We start from the raw sequence: 12,931 nt of genomic DNA, 5'->3' as shown, positions 1-12,931 counted from the left end.
ATTAAATATAAAGCTAAAGCCAGAATCTGTTAGCTTAATTTAGCATGAACACTGGACACAGGAGGAAACAGCAGGCTATGCTCTATCTGGAGGTAAAAAGTCTGCCTAAAGCTCACTAATTATCATATTATAACTTGTGACGTGTCGTCTTTACTCCGTTTTTTTATGGATTAAACACATAATATGTATCGTGTTAATTAGTTAGCTTTAGAGGTGTTAATATGTGAATTTCTTTTTACCTTTGAACAGAGCCAGGCTACCTGACTCCTGTAATGTTATGTTAAGCTAACCACCTGTTGGCTATAGCCTTATGTTATATTTATTGGACAGACATTAGTGGTATCAATCTTCTCATCTAACTCTCAGGAAGAGACTGAAGCCTATTATTATAACCTGTGATGAATATAATCAATGGATGTGCTCCTGTGTCTGCTGAGATTTTACACGCAGGTTTGTTTCACAGTGGTGAAACCACAAAATGTGTGAAATTTACTCCACAGTGTGAGTGTCCTCATTCATTTTCAAATTAGATCTTTGTCTCATTTTATATACATTGAATGAGTTTAGACGCATGTCACTGTCATATGGGAATAATGATTTAGGGTTTCAACTAATTTATTTCTTGTAGGGATGTTGTTGTACTGTGCTATATTTTCATCATGGAAAATTTCATTACAGTTGAGGAAATAATGTATTTTCAGATTTTGCAAAGCAAAGATGCCTAAGTTGAACTATTGCATGTGGAACATATTGAGTTGTATGACTAAGGGCTAACCTCGGTTTTCCTTTAGATGCTTAATTTTCCAAGATTGTAAATGTAGCACAGCTATTGCAGACACTGAAAACAGGAAGCATGGGTTGTGATTCAACCATTTCCGTTCTGAAACTTAGCTCTAAAATGAGTGATTTCTTTTCCACACTGTTTCATCACCTTCCTCCAGTTGCGTGAGTTGAGAGACAGATGAATACCTTCACCAAAGGATTATTTTTGGCAGTATATTAACATATTCTATCAACTTTTCAAAGGCTTTCTGTAGGTCTGTCATCCATACTGAGAAACATAAAACTCTGGCACGGGTTCAATAATCGCCTTGTTTCCATAACTCTACATATTATTTTTTTTTTTTTTTTTGTCCTGTAAAAAAGTTTTATAGGGACTTTTCCTCATTTGTAATTACCAGCAAAAATCTCTCACATACAGTGTAAAAATCAATCAACAAATAACAATGTGTGGCAGAGACTATGTGGAGTTAGAAAATATGGCTTGTCAGATGTGTTTTGCTTCATGCAGGAGACTCTCTGTGTCTCTCTGTTCCATAACTGGGTGAAGCATTATATTTAATTTTGCTGGTTGATGTGCAAGGAGCGACTCATTACAAGGCTAGTTTTCTGCACACAAAAGGACAATTTTTTTATTTTATTAGATTTATTAATTTAACTTTTTTTTAAAGTAAGTGCTGTAGTATAACTAGCAGGAGACAAGTTATAATTGAGGTAAGTTTGGAGACATTACCTTATTTAATCATTAAATTAATCAATATTTTTGTTGCATCTCTTTTCGGTGTTGTAATTTGTAGACGGCCCTAAGCACTCGTCTAACTGCTGGCAGCAGCAACAACAACAACAGCAGAGAGCAGAAGCCAGCAGGCAAGTGTTATTTACATACACTTCTGGTGTACTTACAAACTTTCCAATCCATCATTTTACGAGTGCATAACCTATTTGTACTAGTGTAGAAGTTTGGTATCATTTCGGGCATTATTAGTGGGGTCATTTACAAGATACATCACTGGATCCATTAGCTCCTGCGCTAAGCTATTCAGCTGATAACGCTACTCTATGCTAACTCTCCCAATGTTTGACCCAGGTAAAAAAAGCTTCTGGGGGGGTGTTTGGCTCGAGGTCATGGTGCAAAGGACCGTAGGGTGAAATTACTCCGAACCATCACTTTAAGTGACACAGATGGCCATTTTGCCTAACCATAAGGCTTGTATAACCATCAGAAAAAGAATAGAAACTAATAGAATGTTTTCTTCTTATTTATCCAACAGATCCTTCACTGTCTTCATCCTCAGTCCCAATCTGCTGTGGGGTCCCCCAAGGTTTTATACTTGGTCCCATTTTCTTCTCCATCTATATGTTTCTGTTGTATTACAGTACACAAAGACACACCTGCTATAGTTTTGCTGTGACTCCGGGTTAAGGGTTGCCATTACAGTTGCAAATATATTTGTGGAATAAATATTGTATGTGTCAGATGTATGTCACCATTTAAAATTTTAACTTTTTCATACATGGACTTATACATAATAATATAGGCTACTAACCGCATATGACAGTAATACAAAAAACTAAAATATAAAGTCTTTGCATAAATGCAAAATATAGAAGATGAAGGTCTTAGTAAATATTAACGTTTCACTGTTAATTTGCAGTAATTACTATAACTGGCTGCAGCTTCACCTGCGAAGTACTGTACTTTTCTGTACAGTTTCTTACTGTATTTTAGAATTTACAGTGTATAACTAGAAATAAATGTGCAGTTCATTACTGACAAGAAGTTACAGCGCAATAGTCTTATCAGTGAATTACTGTATATTTACATATATGAAGAATCAGAATAACTATAATGTGAAATGACAAAGGGACAATATTCAATATGCAGTTCCTGATGTGGAACACATTTCACTATTGGGGTCTGTGTATGAATTAGTTAGTAAAAAAATAAAGTCCAAGAGAACAACTAGATTCATATTACTTTATCATCTATTAGATTTGCAAAAGGTAGTAGTTTGGCCTATAAGACAACACACACCATACACAACAATACACAACATAAACAACAAGTGTGCATTTTAAAAAAGTGGCAGAAATAAAAGTGATGAGTGGATTAGTCTAAATATTAAAGAAATCACAACAATGCATGCTACGCAGTATTTAACATTAAATAAATAAATAAATGCACATTAAAATAAGTGATGGTTTTGGTTGCAGAATGTCCTAAAAAGCAGCTTAAATACTTGGGAGGGTGATTAGGGGAGCTAACAAGTAGTTTGTTGAAATTAATTCAAATTAACCCACAAGGCCTATCTTTTATATAACTAAGAGAACAATAATAGCATTGTTTATTGATGGGCCATGCAATAGGTTAGGTCTACGATGCATTTTCAGAACATTCCCTGCGGGAATATAAAGCATATTCATTTAGTCTGTTGCACTTATAGATAAAGACAAATTTAAAATACTTACAGAAAACGTATACATGCTTATTTTTTTTTCAATTCATATGGTATTGGGAATAGAAATGGGCGTTGGGGCGATATTTGATGGCTTTATCATAGTGTATAAAGGGATTACTGTAATAAAACCGGTCTCTACCGGCAGGGACAATTGAGTGAGATTCAACTCAAGAAGAGGTAGACACCTGGCAGAGATGGGCACTTTTTTAGTTTTATATTGGTTAGTCACATGTTTTCACCCCTGCTAGGCACTCTGCATAAATGTCTACAGTATATGACAGAGCTGTGTAGAGTTCATTTGATAGTCAAACGTGACTTCAGGGCCTGTCTGTTGCAAGACGTAAACTGTTCTCACCATGACGCATGATAATAAGAGTTATTTATGTTATATCTCAATCTTCCCACAAGGAAGATTATATCTTTGATGTCTGGATGTTTGGGGTTCACGGTCATTTTTGCAGCACCTTGGGGCTTACAGAGTGTAAACTATCATGCAGCTAAAAGCCATGTATGTGGCTAGTTGGCTGATCCAGAAATTCCAGAGAAAAGTTAGTTTGTATTAGTAAGTGTGTGCTGTTAAAAGGCACACAAAGACTAATTGGGTTCATCAATACAGTCCCAGTGGGTTTTCTAAAGTGGCATCTTCAGCTGGCTATTGATATATCTAACAATGTTCACCAGAGGGCGCCAAATACAAATGAGAAGCCAACAACTATCCGTGTCAACTTTCTGTTTGTATTCACTTAATTAAAATATGAAATAACTGTCATTAAGATTTTCTCAATTGCTAATGATTTGCAGTAAATATTGTAGTGCATCTCCTTTTAGGGTATGGAATACAAAAACCGGTTGGCTTAGCTTTTCAATATGTATTACTGTGACTAATATATTACAGGACAGTGGTTCCTAACGTTTGTTTCTTGTGTCCCCTTAAAGCAATATCCTCTCATAAACCTTGTCTTGTTTTGAGCAATTCAGATGATTTTTATTTTTCTCCCTCTCATACTGTGTTCATATTATTCATATAAATAAGAGAGGCCTGAAAGGGTAAAACTACAATGTTACACAAGAAAGAAATAGGGATGAGAGAAAAGTCTGAAAAAGCTGTCTGAAACTGTCAACACTGAAGATTGCACAACACATCTAGTCCACAAGGTGGTAGTCTAACAGCTTGTAAAGGCAGTTTCACTCACTCTGACAAGTGGCATCAATACCCTTGTGAGTAAAATGGAGGTCATGTGGAGCATGGAATTAGAGTGTTACATGTTACATAAGAATACGTCTATTAAATGTATCTTGTGAAATACTACTTAAGGAATTTCTGATGGACTACCAGTTATGAAAATACTTCAACTTAAAACAAAGAGAGCAGAAAAAGAAAAGAAAAATTATTCTAGAACTAGAAAGAATGGATACAAATTTGTGAATAAGGCTGGAGAAAGGAGAACGTTCTTATTTTGCATCTTATTTTGTCAGATCTGTAGGGTTGGTTTTTACAAGCGGTGCATCCTTACTCAGCTTCCTGATGCCGTACAATGTCTTTCCAGCTGTGTCCTGATAATCCCAAAAGGTTGTAAAGGTTTTCATTCTTTCACAGTGTGATCACATTATGTGTCGTGGCAAGCAGCCAAAGGAAAAGTCAAAGTCATAAGACTTGATTACCTAAACTGTACATCTCAGTACAGTAGTCCAACACATCCTGTACAGTCTGCCCTTTAGATCTCGCTGCATGATAACCTATTACACCAAGACAACGTGAGGAGTCAGGACACTTCAAGACACCGACTCAAGGTCCTCTCGGCAGCTATACAAGGCAAAGACACACAGGGGACAACACACATCAACTTCCACACATGACACCACATACATATCTTATTATCCAGGACTATGGTTGGGTATCGTTTGGATTTTTACGATTCCAATGCCGAACCGGTACTTTTAAAACAATTTCAATTCCTAAACCGATTCTTTTAAGTGTAATATGTTTACTAGTGATCAAATGCAGTGAATGGTTAATATGCTTTTACGTCCATTTTGGTGAGCCAAGAGGGAAAATATGGCATTTTAAAAGTAGCCAACATTTACGTTAGCTAGACTACCGAGAAAGTGTGATATTTTTACGTCTGTTTCGGAGCGACAGAGGAAAAATACTTCAGTCAACACATTTTAAACACTGTTTGTTGCTACCCCCCCTTACAGTTTTTCTTCATTGCTTTGACCTGCTTAAAGAAACTGGGATCCACTCAGTTTTCATCATCACTGTCTCAGCAAAGCAGAAGACACCTCTTGCAAATGTGTTAACTCTTTCTCATTGGATTGGCACATTTTCCCCACCCTTTTGTAGAACAGTTAACACGGATGTCATTCAAGCAGTCCAAACTCCATTGTTTTAGTTATGGTAACCAAACAGAAACCATCTGTTCCTAACTATTATAAACTACCTATGAAATCACTGAAGCACCTGTTTGAGACTCCTTCACACAAATCTTCAATTAGCAATCAGTCAGCAGGCCTTAATGTGATGTGGATGAGGCCATGTGGCCCCCTTGTCAAGACAGAAGAGACTGTGTCAATAGTGGCTATTTCTTATACTCTACAGTAATAGATGTTTATACTTTACTGTTATAGATTTTATTTTTATTTTCTTAATTTCTTATACTCTAATAGATTTTATTTTGGTTTACATGTGTTTTGTGTAATATTTACAGTATTTCAGTTTTCAGCCACAGTTTGAAAATAAGAATAAATGGAATCAATAAAATTTGCATCAAAGCATTTCTGATTCTGGATCCAATTCTTAGCAAGAAGGCAAATTTGACAACAAATGGCACTGGCATGAAAGCTCTGTACAGTAATAGGCTACAATGACAAGCAATGGTGCACTGATTCGCACTGAGTGCTGTATTTGGTTGTCCACTGTGTAATGGTTAATTGGAAGACCTCATACACTTGTTTGCAAGTTGTGTTTGAAGGGAAAATTTGTTTTTGTTGCATATTTTAAATGTTTTGGCACGGTTAGAGCCTTTTGCAAACAAAATGTGTCATTTTGACCATGAGTGCCACTGTTTCGGCCTGTGTGTTAACTGTTTTGAAAAATGTGGAGTTTGAGTTGACTGCTGCATCAAAGCAATCAAGAAAAACTCCAAGGTGTCCAATAGCTTATACACAACATACATCCACATAGGCACACAGACATATGACATCCAAGCACACATACTACATAAATACAAAGAAAGATATCAATAGTGTGTCCTTACAGTAAAGTTTGGTTGTAGCTTGTTTAAAGGAGCGGTGTGGAAAAAAATGCAGAAAGGTGCAATGGTATCACAGTGCAAGATAGCGTTAGATAATAGATATAGCAAATTCTATATCTATTCAAATACAACAGGCAACACAATATATCAAAATAGAATAATCATTACTTAACTATACATAGACACTAGTAAAAGACTTGAAGAAAAGTTTAAGTTACGTAAAGTTGAAAACTGTCCATACAGAACAAAAGCACGGCATGGTGTATTGACCATACATGCAAGCTAGCAAAACATGACAAGAAATGGTGCACTGATTTGCACTGAGTGCTGTATTTTGTATTTTGTTGTCCACTGTGTAATGGTTGATTGGAAGAGGTCATACACTTGTTTGCAAGTTGTGTTGTTTGAAGGCAAAATTAGCTTTTGTTGCATATTTTAAATGTTTTGGCACGGTTAGAGCCTTTTGCAAACAAAATGTGTCATTTTGACCATGAGTGCTACTGTTCCGGCCTGTGTGTTAACTGTTTTGAAAAATGTGGAGTTTGAGTTGACTGCTGCATCAAAGCAATCAAGAAAAAGTTTTAACTGGTCTTATTTTAACATAAATGCCAATAAAAATGACAAAAAGTATTTTTACAGTTTTTTTCGATTGCTAAACGACAGTGGGCACAACTGGAGTCACATGTGCAAAACTCTAACTACAGTCTGCACAGCAGCAGTTCATGTGGACCAAACTCAAACACAGTTTTCAAAACTCTACACACTTATCCCACGACTTTAACCACAACGTGCACAACACTGTAGATTTACAGCACTTTGTTCAAATGCTAACACACTGCTGTCAAAACTGTTAACTACACATTCAAAACAGAATAGATTTCAGTCTGGTGCCTATCAAACACTGCTGATTGCAATTTTAGCTGAAAGCCTAAGTAGGTGTCTTGTTTTAGACTAGTTAGTGAACATAAATGGTATTTATACAGAGAAAGCTCAGAAAGCCTTTTTTTGTATACAAACACCAAATAAGAATGAAACAATTATACACTGTACTGTTTGAGAGAAACAGGTAAAAGAGCAAAGATACCAATATGTCCAGGTCAGATGTCTGAGGTTATGTACACAGCTATAAAAAAAGTGAAAAACACTATAGTAATTATATGCAATAGTAAAACTGCATTCTTACTGTTTTTCAGAAAGTAATGGCGGTAAAAGCAATAGAAACACCACATTTGTTAGTATTTAGAGATGATGCAGACATCTAATGTGATGAAGAAAACTTGCCACATGATGCTGGAGAGAGGCAGGATTAGTCACACTATTCTTTGTTACTGTTACGTATGTACCTTTAGTTTTTTTCCCAGTAATTCCATAAATTACTAGAGATAAAATTCTATATTGAAGAAAACTGCTGATTTTCATTATTCTTGTTTACCTTACGAAAAATTAGTATATTCTACAATCTATATCTTTTCCTTAAATAAACTATTGAGTAGTGTCAAGTCACTCAAATTGTTCAAACTGTAAAGATGAGAAAGTTTGTAATTTCTGTATTGGTGTTTGATGCTAGTGTTTTTACCCTCAGTGTGTTCTGAGTGACAGTGTGTGTTATTTCAGTGAGGCTTGTGCATAGTGTTTGGCTGCACTGAGCCTGTTTTGCAGCTGATGTGAACTGTTTAGCTCAGGTGACTGTAGGTAGTGCAGACTGTAGTTTGAGTTTTGCACATGTGACTCCAGCTGTGCCCACTGTCGTTTAGCAATCGGAAAAAACTGTAATAGAATATTTATTGTAAGAGAACCTTATTAGAACATTAACATCTACAACGTGTGTGTGTGTGTGTGTGTGTGTGTGTGTGTGTGTGTGTGTGTGTGTGTGTGTGTGTTTTCTGTGTGTGTGTGCGTGCATGCATGTGTGTGTGTGAACATTGGTGGTTCACATGCATAAGAGGCAACATGACACATGAACTTTAACATCTACAACGTGTGTGTGTGTGTGTGTGTGTGTGTGTGTGTGTGTGTGTGTGTGTGTGTGTGTGTATCTGTTTGTGGGTGTGTGGGTGTGTGTGTTCCTGTGTGTGCATGCATGCATTTGTATGCGAACATTGGTGGTTCACAAGTGGCAACATGACAACATGAACTGTGTGTGTGTGTGTGTGTGTGTGTGTGTGTGCGTGTGCGTGTGTGTGTGTGTGTGTGTGTGTGTATCTGTTTGTGGGTGTGTGTGTGTGTGTGTGTTTCTGTGTGTGTGTGCATGCATTTGTGTGGGAACATTGGTGGTTCACATGCACAAGTGGCAACATGACAACATGAACTGTGTGTGTGTGTGTGTGTGTGTGTGTGTGTGGGTGTGTGTTTCTATGTGTGCATGCATACATGTGTGTGCGAACATTGGTGGTTCACACGCACAAATGACAAATCGCAGTCATGGTGCAGTGTCCCTTGCAAATGGAAGCTTTGCACCTGTGAATGGGTACACAAGCACAGGACAGTTGTAGGAGTGTGTGTATGGAGATGTTTTTTATTTCCTGGATGAAAATTATACTCTTTCCCATTAATTTCCAATGGCGGTCATTTTTGACCGTAAACAAAAGAAGTGTGATGAATAGATCCCTCAAAATTCAAAGAAAGTAGTCACAATGAATGTTATGTGTTCAAATGCCTTTTGTGAAAGATATCATAAGGTCTTGAAGCAATCTGATGAAAAGTGCCATATTTATTGTACAGGGAATGTGTAAATCAGTCGTTTTTGACCGGAACAGTGTTAGAAGGTTAAGTGGAATCGAAATGAGGAACATAAATTTGCGTTCTAATCCGGTCCGATTCCTACCGGTTGCGTAGGGACCGGTTCCATAGTGGAACCGGGTTTTGGTACCCAACCCTTGCCTGGACAGACATGTAACATCTGCCAAACACAGATTACAGTAGAAAAATGCTAAAATATATCCAAGGCAACATACAGTATTTCAGAGTAGAATTAGACGAGATGTGAATATAATTTAAATTCTTACCATAATTTAGGTTGAAATAATAGGTGCCGCTTGAATTTGTGTTAAAAGATGATTAATTGTTTACAGGATAAGCCCCCAGGAAAGTCCTCCAGACAAGGCAGTAAACCCTTTAATGGTTTTCTCATGAGTTATCTCTCCATATCAAGCACTGAGCTGAAGTATACTCCGAAAGGTCCCTGCAGTTTTTAGAACCAGATGTTCCAAGACGTCTTGGCATGTGTCCTGATGCTGATGTTTTCACAGGTTAAGTTTGAGGGTTCTTTAGGCTACGTTCACACCGCAAGTCTTAATGCCTGATTCTGATTTTTTGCTCAGATCCGATTTTTTGTTTGGCTGTTCACATTACCTTTTAAAATGTGGCCTATATCAGATTCCAGTGTGAACTGTTTGCGGTTTTGAACTGACCCGCATGTGCCATCCATCCATCCATCCATCTTCGTCCGCTTATCCGGTGTCGGGTCGCGGGGGGAGCAGCTCCAGCAGGGGACCCCAAACTTCCCTTTCCCGAGCAACATTAACCAGCTCCGACTGGGGGATCCCGAGGCGTTCCCAGGCCAGGTTGGAGATATAATCCCTCCACCTAGTCCTGGGTCTTCCCCGAGGCCTCCTCCCAGCTGGACGTGCCTGGAACACCTCCCTAGGGAGGCGCCCAGGGGGCATCCTTACCAGATGCCCGAACCACCTCAACTGGCTCCTTTCGACGCAAAGGAGCAGCGGCTCTACTCCGAGCTCCTCACGGATGACTGAGCTTCTCACCCTATCTCTAAGGGAGACGCCAGCCACCCTCCTGAGGAAACCCATTTCGGCCGCTTGTACCCTGGATCTCGTTCTTTCGGTCATGACCCAGCCTTCATGACCATAGGTGAGGGTAGGAACGAAAACTGACCGGTAGATCGAGAGCTTTGCCTTCTGCCTCAGCTCTCTTTTCGTCTGGCAGTGCGATAGATTGAATGCAATACCGCACCCGCTGCGCCGATTCTCCGACCAATCTCCCGCTCCACCGTCCCCTCACCCGCGAACAAAACCCCAAGGTACTTGAACTCCTTCACTTGGGGTAAGGACTCATTCCCTACCTGGAGAAGGCATTCCATCGGTTTCCTGCTGAGAACCATGGCCTCCGATTTAGAGGTGCTGATCCTCATCCCAACCGCTTCACACTCGGTTGCGAACCGATCCAGTGAGTGCTGAAGGTCGCAGGCCGATGATGCCATCAGGACCACATCATCTGCAAAGAGCAGCGATGAGATCCCCAGCCCACCAAACTGCAACCCCTCCCCACCCCGACTACGCCTCGATATCCTGTCCATAAATATTACAAACAGGATTGGTGACAAAGCGCAGCCCTGGCGGAGGCCAACCCTCACCTGAAACGAGTCCGACTTACTACCGAGAACCCGGACACAGCTCTCACTTTGGTCATACAGAGATTGGATGGCCCTGAGTAGAGACCCCCTCACCCCATACTCCCGCAGCACCTCCCACAGTATCTCCCGGGGACCCGGTCATACGCCTTCTCCAAATCCACAAAACACATGTAGACCGGTTGGGCATACTCCCAGGCTCCCTCCAGGATCCTTGCGAGTGAAGAGCTGGTCCGTTGTTCCACGACCAGGACGGAATCCGCATTGTTCCTCCTCAACCCGAGGTTCGACTATCGGCCGAACCCTCCTTTCCAGCACCTTGGAGTAGACTTTACCAGGGAGGCTGAGAAGTGTGATACCCCTATAATTGGCACACACCCTCTGGTCCCCCCTTTTTAAAGAGGAACCACCACCCCAGTCTGCCACTCCTTTGGCACCGTCCCAGACTTCCACGCAATGTTGAAGAGGCGTGTCAACCAGGACAGCCCCTCCACACCCAGAGCCTTGAGCATTTCTGGACGGATCTCATCAATCCCGGGGCTTTGCCACTGTGTAGTTGTTTGACTACATCAGTGACTTCCGCCTGGGAAATCGGCGACAATCCCCGTTATCCTCCAGCTCTGCCTCTAACATAGAGGGCGTATTAGTCGGATTCAGGAGTTCCTCAAAGTGCTCCTTCCACCGCCCTATTACCTCCTCAGTGGAGGTCAACAGTGTCCCATCCTTACTGTACACAGCTTGGATGGTTCCCCGCTTCCCCCTCCTGAGGTGGCGAACAGTTTTCCAGAAACACTTTGGTGCCGACCGAAAGTCCTTCTCCATGTCTTCTCCAAACTTCTCCCACACCCGCTGCTTTGCCTCTTTCACGGCAGAGGCTGCAGCCCTTCGGGCCCTTCGGTACCCTGCAACCGCCTCCGGAGTCCTCCGAGATAACATATCCCGGAAGGACTCCTTCAGTCGGACGGCTTCCCTGACCACTGGTGTCCACCACGGTGTTCGTGGGTTACCGCCCCTTGAGGCACCTAAGATCCTAAGACCACAGCTCCTCGCCGCAGCTTCAGCAATGGAAACTTTGAACATTGTCCACTCGGGTTCAATGCCCCCAGCCTCCACAGGGATGCACGAAAAGCTCCGCCGGAGGTGTGAGTTGAAAGTCTGTCGGACAGGGGCCTCCTCCAGACGTTCCCAATTTACCCGCACTACACGTTTGGGCTTACCAGGTCTGTCCAGAGTCTTCCCCACCCCTGACCCAACTCACCACCAGATGGTGATCGGTTGACAGCTCTGCCCCTCTCTTCACCCGAGTGTCCAAAACATACGGCCTCAGATCAGATGAAACGATTATGAAATCGATCATTGACCTTCGGCCTAGGGTGCTCTGGTACCAGGTACACTTATGAGCATCCCTATGTTCGAACATGGTGTTCGTTATAGACAATCCATGACTAGCACAGAAGTCCAACAACAAACAACCACTCTGGTTTAGATCAGGGAGGCCGTTCCTCCCAATCACGCCTCTCAGGTGTCTCCATCATTGCCCACGTGTGCGTTGAAGTCCCCCAGCAGAACAATGGAGTCCCCACTGGAGCCCCATGCAGGACTCCAGTCAAGGTCTCCAAGAAGGCCGAATACTCCGAACTCCTGTTTGGTGCATATGCACAAACAACAGTCAGAGTTTTCCCCCACAACCCGCAGGCGTGGGGAGGCGACCCTCTCGTCCACGGGGTAAACTCCAACACAGCGGCGCTCAGCCGGGGCTTGTGAGTATCCCCACACCCGCCCGGCGCCTCACACCCTGGGCAACTCCGGAGAAGAAAAGAGTCCAACCCCTATCCAGGAGTATGGTTCCAGAACCGAGACTGTGCGTGAGGTAAGCCCCACCAGATCTAACCGGTGGCGCTCCACCTCCCGCACCAGTTCCGGCTCCTTCCCCCACAGAGAGGTGACGTTCCACGTCCCCAGAGCCAGCGTCTGCCGCCCGGGTCTGGTCCGTCGAGGCCCCTGACCTTCACTGCCACCCATGTGGCATCGCACCCGACCCCAACGGTTCCTCCCACAGGTGGTGGGCCCAT

This window comes from Perca flavescens, chromosome 4 (genome assembly GCF_004354835.1).
Source record: "Perca flavescens isolate YP-PL-M2 chromosome 4, PFLA_1.0, whole genome shotgun sequence".
Taxonomy (NCBI): Eukaryota; Metazoa; Chordata; class Actinopteri; order Perciformes; family Percidae; genus Perca; species Perca flavescens.
This window is presented reverse-complemented; position numbering follows the sequence as displayed.